A 13,234-nucleotide genomic window follows, 5' to 3' on the forward strand; every position below is an offset into this window, starting at 1 on the left:
AGTGTGGTTGGATTAAGTTATCTTCGGTAGTCTTTTCAAACCTGAGATTCTATAACTTGTTTTAACCTTGTGTCAGATTTGTTCTAAAGAGCTGAGGTCTGGAACAGCTGTTGTCTTCACTTTTATTTTTTTTAAAGAGATTTTTACACTTATTGTACATCTTAATACAACAATCCATAATTGTCTACGTGAGGAGGGGGGTATTTAATATTTCATACCAGGTGCGATTCCTGTTGTCAAGAATCAAAATCATCTTGTTTACTTATGTAATCTTTATATGGAAATATCTTCATAGAAGTCATTACAGTGTGTTCATAAAACTTCATTTGAGATTTTAATGGTCAAAATTTGTGGCCAGTGGTGGACTTGTATGCTTAAGTATGTACATATTTAATATTGGTTGTCTAAGTCACTCTATGTTTCTCTTTGGTATGAAGAGTAGTGCTTTGAAGGGCTCTCTTCTCTTACACCCTGATTCTAGGAATTGCTTGGCTTATGAATAAATATGGTAATTTTCAGACATGTGAGATTTGAAAACAGGTCTATTTGGAGATGTGTCTCATTCCTTGAGATAAGATGTTGAATGACTTACATAGGGCTTTAGAGATTAAAAAGTCAGGATTTAGTGATGTATTGGATTTGTTTGCTCCACATAATTCCTTCCAGGTTCTTTTATATTCTCACTATCTCTGACTTTAGTAATAGTGGGATAAGGAGAAATGGACAAAGAAAGAAATAATTTCTTTATCAGGGAAAAAAGGAGTATCTGGCTTAAGTCATATCTGATTTGCTTTGGTTGCAAGCTTGTAAATGTATTTAAGAACTTAAACTTTAATGAGGAATTTGAGAAATTAGAAAATGAAAAAAATATGAAGTTTTTCTAAAATTAGAAAATGAAAAAGTGTAAAGAGGCTTTTCTCCTTTAGCCCTCCTTTAGCATGAAGCTCAGGAAATAACTCTGGAGCTAATGATCTCCCACTGGTGGGCCCTCATGCATAGACATATTTGAGTAATCTGTAAAGAAATATTACGGTATGAGAAGGAAAGTTGTGAAATTTTGTGTCTTATTCAATGTATTTACTCAATGTAGCATTTTCTGTGCTAAAACGGTACAAATCATAAGGAACTGTTTAGGGAAGGTGGGAATAGACACCTTTATAACTGAGCCTGGCGTATTATGAATGGCCTGTAGATGGAGCTCTTTGCAAAGTTTTCATGTAGAGTATGGCTATTTGTGCTTGTTTACAACCTTTTAAAACTTACCTTTTTCCTTAGACTTTGTTTTATAATCTGCTTAAAATATAAGCTTAGACACTGTGTTTTTAAAAATGCCAAAGAATTAAGGAAAAATTATACAAAATTTATGATTTTGGGGTCATATTTCTGCAGATGGTAGTCTAATTTATATCTTAAAAAATCCCTTCCCAGTTGTCCTTATTTTGTTTTCCTCTGACTCTTCCATGGCCTCATTTTTGGTCATAGTGGTCATAGTTCATTATATAATGTTCATGGTGGACATCCTCCATTAATTGTACCTGATACCTCTTTTTCCACGGCTATCATATTTATCTTTTCTCTTTATTTTCCTTTCAGATATGAGATACCACATGAAGAAAAAAAAAAAACACAAAACCACATATCTTTCATATGTATGTTAGCAATGTTTTAGAGCTGTTTTGTGATCCAAAGGAAATATTTTCTGTAGCAATGTTATCTAGTTTTATTTTTAAAATGAATGTCTATCTCCCCTCTTTTTTCCTCTTCCTTCACATATTTATTGAAAGGAATTTACTGTCACTCTTAGTATACAGTTGTTAAATCTTTTTGATGTTTTATATTTCCTCATTTTTCACATTTATACATGTATGCTTTATAACCCTAGGATTATTTTAGGAATGGAGCTTTGTATTTATGCAATATTTTAGGATGGATAGGGACACATTCACTTTTAAAAATCTTGCTTTTTTAGGATTCATTGTGAACTCTTTATGAGAAAAAATTTTCAATATTTTCTCTATTTCCTTGTTTTATCAAGCTGCCCACTGAACATTGCCTGAGATAACTTAATCATAATCATGTCTGATTATATTTTTAATTCTAAAATTTTGGGTCACAAAATTTAAAGTCATTCTAAACCACAGGTGAGATAGTCTCCAATGTGAATAAAACATATCCTCGCTAATCTATTCCTTAATTCATTGTTATGTGATGGTTTAATTAAAATGTTTAATCAAGCTTCAGAGATGCTGTGGTAAGAGTTAATCTTGTCAACCTTTCTTGTTATCAGCAAGCTGCTTATTCATTTAAAAAATTTTAAATTATAAAGAACACTGCATAAATACTGGAAAATATTATCTTTACTCCATTTAATTGTAAACTGAAATCCTAAAGCTTTACTGTCTCAAAACAAAAGCTAAAATGTATGCAAATCTCAGGTGGCATATTTTGGTGTAATTAATAACCATTACTTTGCTATATTTGTTCATATGTTTTTAACTACACATACACATATACGTATGTTAGGGATGACGTTTGGTCAGAATATTGGGATGACTTAAGAAAAGAAAGAACAATGAATGTCTGATTACAGTTTAGTGAAAAAATGTTAAACATATCCATGAATGGTAGTAACTTTTTTTCTTTTTTTAAATAAACGAAAAACAGTTATTCAATGAGTCTTCTTAAACATGGAATTTTTATAGCTTGATACAGAGTTTTGAATAGCCATTTAAAATGCTATAATAATTATTGGTCTTTTATTATATAGAAACTTCACCAGATTAATAGTTTGCTTTGTATTGAGCTGGATCTTTACGGAAGATCAACTTACCACCTTTTCTTGAGAAAGATGCAGATGTACCAAACTCTGATGGCTTTGGTTATATTAGTACTTTCACATAATGTGTTAACCTGGCATTAACATTTTAAATCCAGATTGAGTCCATTTGCTTTAATTTGGATGTTGGTAGGCAGGAAACGTGGACCTCTGTTAAGGAATCACTTTCCTTCTTCTAGCAGGAACGCTTCTAGGAAATCTTGCTGAACTTCCAGTATCTCCCCATCCCTAGCCACTCTTGACTAGGCACCCCTCAATTGCTCCCACAGTACCCTGTAATTAGCTTCTCCATTACACTTACAACACTACATTGTCATCACCTATTCATTGCTCTCTTCCCTTTTCTCCCTAATAGATTAAGAGCAAGAGTATGTCTTATATTCCTACAAAGATTAACCCGGTGACTAGATATTTTGGCATGTGATAATTATTAATGAATACATCAGGATTTTATAGCATCTGGCTGCATACACATGGTCTCCTTCAAAACAACAAGCCCACTAATGAGAAAGTTATTCTTGCAACTACCATTTCTATACACTCCCATTTATGTATGTGAATTTAGAAACTTGAATCTTTTTTCCCCTGAAACTAGCAGTAGTATCAGTTTGAAAGTCTTTTATCAGTAATTTGGCATTTAGCAACTTAAAATGAATAGTTATTTTCTTTCAGTGGTATATTTTTATATTTCTTTGATATTCCTTTTAGAGTATGATTTAAAAAGTCATGAATGTTTAAAAAGGTAAATAGCTTCTATTAATTTGTTAACATAATATTGTCATGAATAATTATATCTAGATGAGATTTGGAAGGATACAATGAGTGGCATTGTCATAGTAGTCTATGAATGAATGGAAATATACTGTAAAACTGTCCATTTGGTTTTATGCTTTAAGTAATGTGGATTGTTTTCTCAGCACCGTAATGAAATCATCTGAAATCCATTAAAATCCACTTGGAGCCCATGAAATTCAGAAGACAGAGAAATCATTTAATCCCCTTATGGCATAATGGAGCAAAAGAAAATCTTACATGGTACCAGTGATTAAAATCCCAGCTCAGTAGTCTTCTCAGTCATTTGGTTTCTTCTTCATTTACTCCCCCCTTTGTAGATGAGACCCTTGAGATTTCGCTTTAATTCTCACCAGCTTTAACATAATCCCAAATGCCACAGAAAAATGCCCTATCCATTGCTACATTGATTTTCTCTTAGTCACTTATTTGCATGTTTAAGAGATTATCCAAGGAACTTAGAAAGGTGTTTTTCCCCACCTCTCAAAATCTGCTATTCAAGAGCCCTATGAACATCTTAAATTACTTCCTTTACCTCACCACATCCTCTTCCAAACCTTCCTTGTCTTGAGTTCTGTGGTCAATCATCTTGTTTGAGACTGATGAATAAGAACTATTCATAGATCTCTTACTAACCCAGCAGATTAAGAGTCTCTCTGGGTATTTCCAGTGCTGAAAAATTAGACTGAATAGAATAATACTTAATTGAAGTCTTTTGAATAAAAATTATATATATAATATAATATAATAATATATATACACACCCCCAGAAAGCTATGATGTCTTTGAACATTGTATTTTCTTTTTAAAAAAATGTTAAAAAAACAAAATTTACTCTATTTTGATAAGATTTAGGGTAACATAGGAGAAAGCATCATTAGTGAAGCATGAACTATAAAGATGCAAACTGAAAAAGATTGACTTAGTATTGTTATGCAGAAAAAAAGGTTTGCAGGGAACAGTGGCTATAATTAGAATTTAAGTGAACACTCTTGTTGCTAAAATGGGCTATACACATTTTTTACAGGAAAACAGGGTTGCGTTTTTAAGATAATCTAAGTCAGAGTTAACTCACAGTGGATTGTGGTCAGCCAAGGAAAAACAGCACAACTAATTAAAACAGAAAAACAATGAAATCACACAGCACTTTGGGTTCTTTATTTTGAATGCGAGGGTGTGAGGAGAGGCTGCTTGGTAAGAGGAATGTGGTGATGGTGGTGGTGATGGCAACTTGAGGCAATTTTGAGCACTTGAGATACTGATAGTATTTTTTAAAAATCTAAATTCTATACTAATGATTCTTTTTCTTGTGGCAATTTTCCATTAGTTCACCAACGCTTTTCAACAAGAATTAGAGTCTTCCCCACAACTTACAAATCAAAGAAAATCTAAAATAAAATGGGAAATTGATTTTCCTAGGGTAATAGAACAAGAAGAGGAAGAGAGAAGTGAAATGGAGGTTAAAATATATATACTTTTATGGGACATATATGCAAATATATAATATATATATTAAAAATATATACATATGTACTATTTATTGGTAATTTAGCTATTGACAACTTAAACGCATATTTCCTTCCTCGGAAATATATTTTCGCATTTTGTTGGTAGTCTGTTTAGAATCTAATTAAATAAAAGTTGTATTTGATTTATAAAGGCAACTTCTTGAATTATTAATTTGTCTATGTATGGCTATCATCAATAATTATTTTTATAATTTGGATGTTGATGGACAGGAAATATGCCTTATATGAGATCATATATTTACACACACACATAACATATACATGAGTTGCCAGTAGTGAAGGGAAATTAAATGATGAACATAGCATTTGTGTGTGTGTGTGTGTGTGCGCGCGCGTGCCTGATCTTGGAGAGGTAGAAAGGAAACAGTAGGGAAAAAAAGTAGAAAAAAGAAAGGAACCAGGAGGAAAGAGAAAATGGATGATCCAAGGACAACTTGGTTCCTTGAATAGATGGAGGGTGGGAGAAGGCAGTGTGCAATTAAGTTACTTTCTTATTATTTAATAGGTCATTTGTATGAATAAATATTTGTTTATAGTTCATCAGTTCCACTCAGGACTGGCAAATTCTTTAAAAGATGTTCTAATCTGCAATGTGTTAGGCTTGTTGGCCTGGGTCTGTAGTGCACTCTCAGTGGGCAGCTGAGGCTACAAAACTGGAGCCCAGAACCGCTGGTTATAGCACCTCTTCAAAACTTTTCTACAAAACTCTTTTTTTTCTTTTTTTTTTAACTACAAAACTTCGCTGGTAACTGTTCTACACGGTTTTTGTTCTGCTATTTTAGGTGGGCAGTTCTACTAAATATGACATGATGGTAAAGCAACACAAATCCTGTTTAACACTATTTTTTAAAGAGCAATTTTAAGTTCACAACAAAATTGAAAGGAAGGTACAGTGATTTCTCATATACCTCTGTTCCCACACTTGCATAGCCTTCCCCATCCTTAAAATCTCCCACCAGAATGGTACATTTGTTACAATGATAAACCTACATTGATAGATCATTATCACCCAAAGTCCATACTTTGCATTAGTGTTCACTCTTGGTGTTTGCATTCTGTGGGTTTGGACAAACTTATAATGGCACGTATCTACCAGTATAGTATGATACAGAGTGTTTTCATTACCCTAAAAGTCTTCTGTGCTCCACTTATTTCTCCCTCTCTCCCCCCTAGCCCCTGGCAACCATTGATCTTTCCACTGTAAATGTAGTTCTCCCTTTCCAGAATGTCATATAGTTGGAATCATATAGTATATAGCCTCTTCAGATTGACCTCTTTCACTTAGTAATACACATTTAAGTTTCCTCTGTGTCTTTTCATGGTTTGATAGCTCATTTCTTTTTAGTGCTAAGTAACATTCCATTGTCTGGATGTACCAGAATTTGTTGAAAGTTGTCTTGGTTGCTTCCAAGTTTTGGCAATTATGAATAAAGCTGTTATAAACACCAAAATGCAGGTTTTTGTGTGGACACAAGTTTTCAACTCCTTTGGGTAAATACCAAGGAATATGATTAATGGATTGCATGGTAAGATCATGTTTAGTTTTGTAAGAAACTGCCAAACTATCTCCCAAAATGGCTGTACCATTTTGTATTTCCAGCAACAATGAATGAGAGTTCCTGTTGCTTCACATCCTTGCCAGCATTTGGTGTTGTCACCGTTCTGGATCTTAACTATTCTAATAGGTGAGTAGTGGTATCTCATTGTTTTAATTTGCATTTCTCTGATGACATAAGATGTGGAGCATCTTTTTGTATGCTTATCACAAATTCTTAATTGCTCCATTGAAATAGAAGTAAACTCTGAGAAGTAATTCAGAAAGAGTGACTTTATACCAATTATTGTTTATTCACTATCTTACAGATGTTAACAACTAAATACATGTGATAAGCATTCTAGAAGTACAGACATCTTTTTGAAGTCAGTCACAGAATTCTTTTTGTTTTGGTTGGTATATATCTCTGAAATTATAATGGGAATAATGAAAAGCATTTCATTATATATCCGAATTTTATTTTTTATGTGTTAAAAGCTACTTATATAAAGCTGTCTATACAAAGCATTGGAATTTAGCTATTTTGTATTTTACACATATAGATATGTGATAAAATAATAGCAATTTAAAAGTAAATGGACTTAAGTCTATCTTTTTAGAAGAACTCTTTATCAACGCAGCTAGAAAGCATAGCACCTCAGAGGAAGATAACCCATTCTACTCTTTCTCATCTCTAATTATTAAAACAATTATTCTAATATCGAGTTATAATTTGCCTTGCTGTTATCTTATTCCTCTTCCACAGAGTTGGAATCCATATTTAAAGGGTGATTAAAATTAAATAAAGGGTGATTGTGTCCCATCTTCCTTTAATGATGCATGAATGATTAATTTATAGGCTTCAGTACCCTCTTTCCCCCTTCTCATTGAGTCCATTTTGTCAAATTTTCTTAGGATTTATGATCTGATGAGTACAGAATAAAGCAGGATTACTAGTCCCTGTTCTGCACTTTATCTGTACCAACATAATTAGAGATTGCATTAGGCATTTGAAACTACCTCACACTCTGGATCATAGTAAACCTACTCTTAATTCAGGTTATTAGGATATTTTTTTAATTGGCTTTTCTAATCCTGGACTTTAAATAGTGGAGTGTGGAACACAAATAATTCATCAATCAATAAATGTTTATTGAGCACCTATTAAGTGGCGGGTTCTGCATAATGTTCTGAGGATACACAATGGTATAGAAACAGTTCTTTCTCTCACAGAACTTAGATTCTCAGAGAAGAGCAACACTATAAGGAATCAGCATGGGATTCATGCTACTTGGTTCAAAGATTGGAAGTAAAGTGGGGAAAGGCATCCATGGTTTACAAAAATGATTCCATGTTAACTGTTCTCTTGATACATTTCTTTTCTCCTTGAAATATCAATTTCTGGGGCACCTGGGTGGCTCAGCCGGTTAAGTGTCTCCCTTTGGCTCAGTTCATGATCCCAGGGTCCTGGGACCGAGCCCTGCATCTGGGCTTCCTGCTCAGTGAGGAGTCTGCTTCTTCCTCTACCTACTGCTCCCCCTTCTTGTTCTCTCTCTCTCCCTCCCTGTCAAATAAATAAATAAGATCTTAAAAAAAATATCAATTTCTTCCAGAAATCCCATATCAATTAATTTATATTGTCACATAGTAAAATTTCATTCAATTGGAAACATTCTTTATTCCATTATTTTTTTATAATTTTTACTTTGTTATATTAGTCACCATGAGAGACTGTATTCCATTATTTTTTATTATCGATACTCTGCACAAGATACTCTCTTAACTATTTAAGTATGAATTACATTTTCAGACTCTGCATAGAAACATTTCAGCATGCCCAGTGATTTCATGTATTTCTTGTAGTTTCTCCACTGTCCTCTTCTCTAACCCTTCATTTATTTTCATTTCATAATGATTTCTTAAAGAAAATCACTAATCTGAAAAGTTAGGTAAATATTTGTTGTTTTCTTTCTTTCTTTCTTTCTTTCTTTCTTTCTTTCTTTCTTTCTTTCTTTCTTTCTTTTTATTTAGGTGGAGAGTTTGAAGGCCCTAGGAAGAATAAACTAGAGGGATGTCAAGACAAACAAAAAATCTTTTGTGGAAGGAAAATATTTGACTTAAAGGATCTGGAAACATTTTTTTATCTCCTTCATCAGCATGTCTTTCTAAAACAAAACAACAAAACAAAACCAAAAAAGGAAGAAATGGAACAAGTTTTAGCTATTAAATGCGTTAACATTGTCAAGGAAGGGGGTTTGTTGGGTATTTATTTGTCCATAAATTCTACAAATAAAAAGAAAAGATACGTCAAAATAAATCTGAATAATATTAAATGACCAGTTATGATATCAAACTAATAAGCACCATAATCCTTTGGAATTTATTATAAGGTCCCAACTTTTGCACAAAGTGTTAGAATATGTTTGAGTACAATTTATAATACTTGATTTGTTTTGGAGATTTATACATTGAAATGAATTGCAACTCTGGTTTGCAAAAAAATACTGGCCTCGTTGACCTTTAAAATTGCATGTAGGAGGGTGCATAGTCATTAACTCTTCTCTGTATTAGTGAAACAGAGAAGGAAGAATAGGCAAGATGTCCCTACATCCTAGATGTGCTAGAATATCCTGGTTTATACCTGTTGTAGATTGGTTAATGCAGCTAATTATTTCAGCACACCCTTTCATTCTCCATGAAATGAAATAGAAATATATCATTTGGTTAGAAATATATCCTCACTTTATTAATAGATCCAAGGGCTTAATTTTGTCTAGACAACTAAAGTAAAAAACAATAATTTTTTTCCACAAAAACTTAAACTAATTTATAACATTTTGAAAAAGTGGAAAAGATCACAAAATCAACCTGTAGATTTTCAGTCATATCCTGACTTGACTAGTAATTGATTCCTAGGATAATATGAATATTTCACTTCTAATTTCTTAAGCCAAAATATTCTTTTCAATTTCCTGTGCTCTGTAAAGCTTTGAAGGGCTGTCTTAGAGCTTCTAAATATGGATTATCAATATTTTAAAAATATTATTAACAGTCAACATTTTAGTCAGTGTATAGCCCGAGCAAGCACTGAGAACTTTTTATGTGTTATTTTATTTGATCTTCAAGGCAACAAGATGAGGGAGTACTATTAGTATCCCTATTTTACAGCTGAGGAGACTAAAGCTTAGATAGTAAGTGATTTGTGTCTTTTTTATCTTCTACCTTACTGAAGAGTTAAATAAATAGATACATTCTAAATCAACAAGATAAAACAAATACATCTCAGCTTCTTACCAGTGAATATAGTATTAGTATTTGCTTCCTGACTCTCATTAAATGTTTAATTATTTCTGCGATATTACATTGTTATATATGGGAATATTGCCCACTGAAGATGTAGTCTTTGCATTCCTTGAGATTTTTCTATTTTATTCTGGAATCAAGCCAAACGATTGGGCATATATATGGATAATACTGCCTTGGAGCATTAAGAATGCACTTTTTTTGAGCAAGGTTGTGTTATTCCCCAGGTTTACGTTTAAGGGAAATATGAGAAGATGCCATATTTTTTGTTGTTCATTTGTTTGTTTTTATTTTTTAGACTTCTCTTTGTTCTTTCTCATAAAGTCCATCAGAGGAAAGGCCACCGTTTTTTGAGTTATTAGTATGACTTTTATTTTATGGACAGTGTGGATTTTGTTTTGGATTGTGTTATTTTCTTTGGTGCCCAGAAAATCAGAGCCAAACTTATGATTCCTTTTTTGTATTGAACAAAATTTTCAATGCACATTTCTTGGGCTAACTTCAACTCTGGCTTCCTTTTCTTTCTCTATCCTCACTAGAAGGAACATGGATCTAGAATCAGATCACCTGGGTTCAAATCCTAATCCCTACTGCTCCTCAATTTTGGAACTTTGGGCAAATTCATTAGCCTCTCTTAGTTTCAGTTTCTCATCTATAACAAATGAGGATTGTAACAATAGATTGCTTCGTAAGGTGGTTATGAGAAATAAACAAGATAATGCATGTGGAATTCTAACGTTATCTGACATATAATATAGTGTGTGTGTGTTATTACGCCATTACATTGCTCAATATTTGTGAATCTACTCAAATCTTTTTTATATTGAGGCTTAAAATAAACAAATGTTAAAATGTTGCCTCTTTCTCTATATGTAGCATGAAACATAAACTTAACACTCTCACCAAACTGAACTATTTCTCAAAGCATATGTTATACTGAGTCTATAATCACAAAATATAATATAGATTTTGTTTAGTTTATTTTGTTTATTTTCATAAAATATTTACAGAATTTAGGCAAAAACCAGAGAACTTGAATGAATGAGTAGCTCTGAATGACATGTAATAGATACTCTGCAAACTTAAGAGAAACTGATTACATAAATATAAACTTCTGAGTCTGCTAGGGTAGAAATCTATTAAATAAGTAAATATAAGTCTTACATAAAGAAAAACATGCATTAAATAAATATGGAACTTTGCAGATACTTAACCTTTTCAAGGACATGAAAATATTGTCTATTACATTGTGTGGGAGGAGGAATTTGAGTTTCAACCACAAAAGCAAGCGTGTTCAGGCAACTGAACGTATGCAGGAGTGGTTGGACAGGCCCCATTTCTGCAACGTGTTCATGAAAGATGGGTTAATTAGGTTAATACTCTGGCATATGAGAAAACCATTGAGGATAACTAGCTCTTGTGGGACGTTGTGTTTAACATTTCCCTTTATTTCTTCAAAGTTCTACCAAACCATAAAATAAGAAAACATTTTCGGCTGACTCCTAGCATTAGCGTTAAATCACAAGGGATAAAAATTTTTTTAATTTTCAATTTGTCTGAGCTTTATTATCAAGAACATTTGCATTATGTTTACAAATAGTTTTTTTGTTTTTGGATTGTTAAGGTTTATCCTGGCCTATATTATTTTCACTTGGCTGACCATAAATACCAGAATTATAGCGATCAGCCTTGTTATTCTGAATACCATCCAGGTCATGGCTTGAACAGTACTACATGTCAATGGGAAGATCTGGGGGAAGGAATTTTAAGAAAAGGATCCTTTGAAGTGAGGTCTTCAATTTACTGAAATATAGAAACAGATGACCAAGTTGCATAATAAATGCTTGAGGGTCCCTTGTTGTATGGTATGGAAGGAGGAGGGAGTGGATAGCTAGCAGGGGTAGGGGGGTAGAATCCATCTACCATTTTATCAGAGGATAAAATCAGAGCGGAGGGAGAAGGGGACTGGAAAGAAATAAAGTATTTATTACTTCATATAAATGGATGACAAGCTGGGGACTAGTCTTGGAATAGGACCAAATCCTCTTCCTAGCAGTCCCAGGTCAAAAGCCTGTAATCAACCTCTAAGAGTTAATATCTTGGCTCAGTTAATTCATTCAGAAGTTTCATTTTCTGAGTTTAAATTAATTAAAGTCATCAATATGGCTCTTTTGCATAATCCTGAAATTCCTGGTTTGGTATCTGTCTGTAGAGTCAAATACATAATTAAGAAGACAGGAATCCAATGGATTTACCTGGGCTACTACATAGTGGTAAGGAAGACGACAGCCCAAGAATAAATGTGATTTCAATGCCTGGATTTAAAAGTACTGTTATCATGCTGCTTTTCTTCTTCCCCTGAAATACTTTATTTTCTCAGTTATAATAATAAAGGCAAATATTTATGTGCCAGGTACTTTAATATCTTGTTTAATTTAATCTACAGAAAAATGGCTGTGATTTACTGTCTCCAATAAACAGATAAGAAAAGAGAGGGTCAGAGTTATTACAAGACTTTTTCAGGTACTGCAACTACATGAAAGGATTTAATAAGATTTTTTTCATAGTTACATTTATGGAATTGAAGACATATAATAGATGGTGATATAAATCTTATTTATAACTAGGTCAGCTTGTTTACTTGAAATGGAATGAGTCTATCAAACTAATACACACTTGCCTTATGGAGTTAATTCACAGAATGCTTTGTAATTCACATAATTTCACGTAATACAGTTGAGATTTTCACATTGAGTAGTTACATTAAAATTGCCAGTAATATCTGAATATTAGTGGGAAATAGCTAATCTCTGCTTTCAACCTGATGACTATCTTACATAAAAAATCTTATATCATGGTCCATATTTGCACATTACCTATATAAAAATAGGAATGCATAGCTGTGTTCCTTACTGTTGCAATTAGAAAAAACCAATAAACAGAATTGTCTGTACTTTGAAAGATTAAATTAAACCAAATAAAATTTTATCTTCAGAAAAATTGTAACACTTTAAAGTTGGGTATCGGAAATTTTCAAGAGGTAAATAAGGGAATAAATGAACCAGTGAACCAAACTAAGTGTTGAGAGTTATGTTTGTGGAATACTATATAAAGCAACAAAGCAGGTCTTACCGGGGATATATATTATGTATCTATATTTTAGTCCGTGGTTGATAATGGACTTAACTGATTTTAATTATCAATTATTTTCTTCATATTTAAGAAACATCAATGTGGTCT

The 13,234-nt window shown here is 32.7% G+C and overlaps 1 long non-coding RNA gene across 1 annotated transcript in view; it reads left to right on the top strand.

The window, feature by feature from the left end:
• Positions 1-6,763: 6,763 nt before the first annotated feature.
• The window catches only part of LOC117804402, a 76,447-nt gene continuing 69,976 nt past the window's right edge, over positions 6,764-13,234 (top strand). The window contains exon 1 of the long non-coding RNA XR_004628784.1: positions 6,764-6,842. This is a non-coding gene — a long non-coding RNA (uncharacterized LOC117804402). The remainder of the gene's footprint in view (positions 6,843-13,234) is intronic.

Source organism: Ailuropoda melanoleuca, chromosome 11, assembly GCF_002007445.2.
Source record: "Ailuropoda melanoleuca isolate Jingjing chromosome 11, ASM200744v2, whole genome shotgun sequence".
Lineage (NCBI taxonomy): Eukaryota > Metazoa > Chordata > Mammalia > Carnivora > Ursidae > Ailuropoda > Ailuropoda melanoleuca.